Here is a 1,894-nt window from a genome sequence, read left to right on the forward strand (position 1 = left end):
TTTCAGGATCAGTGTACCTTGCAAGCGTCCAAGTTTCACAGACCTTCCTGACCACCTGACTGGAGATATCGGGGAGGTTATACCTGGGAACGAAGGGGAGAATAAGCTGAAGATCCGGGCAACAAAGAGACATAGAGCAGAGATAACTGCTTGGGCACTACTCACTTTGATTGGTAGCTATTGATGTCTCGTGAAACAGTATGTCGCTCAGTTCCCACTGAAGAGAGGAAGAATTTATCCTTTGGATCGTCTATGTCACTTTTGGTTAGCAATGGCCGGACTTTTTCATAGTAGGCCTGAAACCACTGAGGAGAGAACAAGGGTACAAAATGTTTAAATGGAAGAGGGTGGGAGCTGAATAACACCCGGGGACCAGCAAAGGGGCATATCTGCTCACACTCACCGACTCTTCATCATTATCCAGCGCGAAAGCAGCAACTTGTTGAGTAGAGGTCTTGTGGGTTCTTACACCGATCACACATAGTTTTTCACCTTCGTACTCATGGTGAATCCTCTCATCCCACTCTCCCACCTGCAAGGAGCAGAAGACATGAGGAGCGACGAATGATGAAAAATAACCCCACATACTGAACCAGAAAAGCGGCTTACAGTCATGTTTTGGACTACCCCCGGTCGCTGAAGATGCTTCAAGACAAGAAGGCACTCTAGGTAGTGTATAATTTCAGTTTGCTGATAGGAAGTTGCACAGTTCGCCCAGGCTTGGGCTATGCACTTCAAGAACATGCTCTTGGCATCCCTGAGGACTGCTCGGCAATCGGACGGGCTGGGTGATTTTTGGCTCAAGGCCGCGTACCTAAGACAAGGGGAGAAAGAAGACCAGAGAAGTTAGGTACTCACCAACAGGGAGTGGGGGAAGACCAACAAATGACTCCACCATCCCAGCCCTACCCCTGGCTCCACATTCACCTCTTGTCGACCCTGTCTCTTGAGAGCCCCTTGGACAGGATCTTTTGGATGTCTTCGGTGACCGTGATGAAGAACTTGCACTTCTTGTACAGGTCAGGCTGCCTGATGGAAAGGTTGGTGGAGCGCATATTGTACTTTACGAACCGCCGAATACGCTGGATGCAGTTGAGCCTAGTCTGGTGAGAGAGCTTGGCTTCTAAGAGCTTGTCAAAGTAAGAACGAACCTTCTCAATGTCGCTGACAAAGTCTAGGCAGGCACGTTGTGGGTTCATAAAGTATAGGAACCGGGCAACCGCATCCACCTCCTGCCTGTGATTGCTCAGGCCCAGCGTAGACCGCAGGTAATTGGCGTAAGGTTTCAACAGAGGATCCCCGGAGGGATGACGGTTGTACAGCCCAGCGTCCTGCATCCTCTTCCGTGCATCACCTCTCCCTGTGGTTTTCAAAGTCCTAGAGGCAGGGGAAAAGGATGATGAGAAAAAGGAAACAGTCACGGTGGAACCATGAAAGTCAAGGTTCATCACCGAGGGTCATGTACCCACCTGGGAGTGCATTGAAAGGACTTATCGTCGCTATCATCTGGAGACTCGGTTGCAGATAATAGGTCCATGGATCCTGAAGGGGTCACATCCCCCTCCACACCTGAAGGGGCCAGATCCACCTCCACTAGGCTCAGGGTTACTGAGGCACACTCCTCCACTGGGCTCATGGTTCCTGAAGAAACCTCCACCACCACTGGGCTCACGGATCCTGAAGAAACCTCCACCACCACTGGGCTCACGGTTCCTGAAGAAACCTCCTCTGAGCTCACGGTTCCTGAATAATCCTCCACCACCGGGCTCAAGGTTACGGAAGCACCCTTGTCCTCCACTAGACTCAGGGTTATTGAAGCCTCATCCTCCTCCACTAGGCCCACGGTCTCTGAAGCTTCATCCTCCCAATCACTGCTGAGCTGGCAAGCAGTTCC

At 51.2% G+C, this 1,894-nt stretch overlaps 1 long non-coding RNA gene across 1 annotated transcript; it reads right to left on the bottom strand.

Annotated features, from left to right (window-relative positions):
- Positions 1–263: 263 nt before the first annotated feature.
- Positions 264–632, bottom strand: LOC120982878. The gene is made up of 3 exons (XR_005774975.1): positions 610–632; positions 404–532; positions 264–305 (listed from the first exon to the last, which is right to left on the bottom strand). It is a non-coding gene; the product is annotated as an uncharacterized LOC120982878 (long non-coding RNA).
- Positions 633–1,894: the final 1,262 nt, after the last annotated feature.

The sequence above is a fragment of the Bufo bufo genome (genome assembly GCF_905171765.1).
Source record: "Bufo bufo chromosome 6 unlocalized genomic scaffold, aBufBuf1.1 SUPER_6_unloc_1, whole genome shotgun sequence".
Classification (NCBI taxonomy): Eukaryota; Metazoa; Chordata; class Amphibia; order Anura; family Bufonidae; genus Bufo; species Bufo bufo.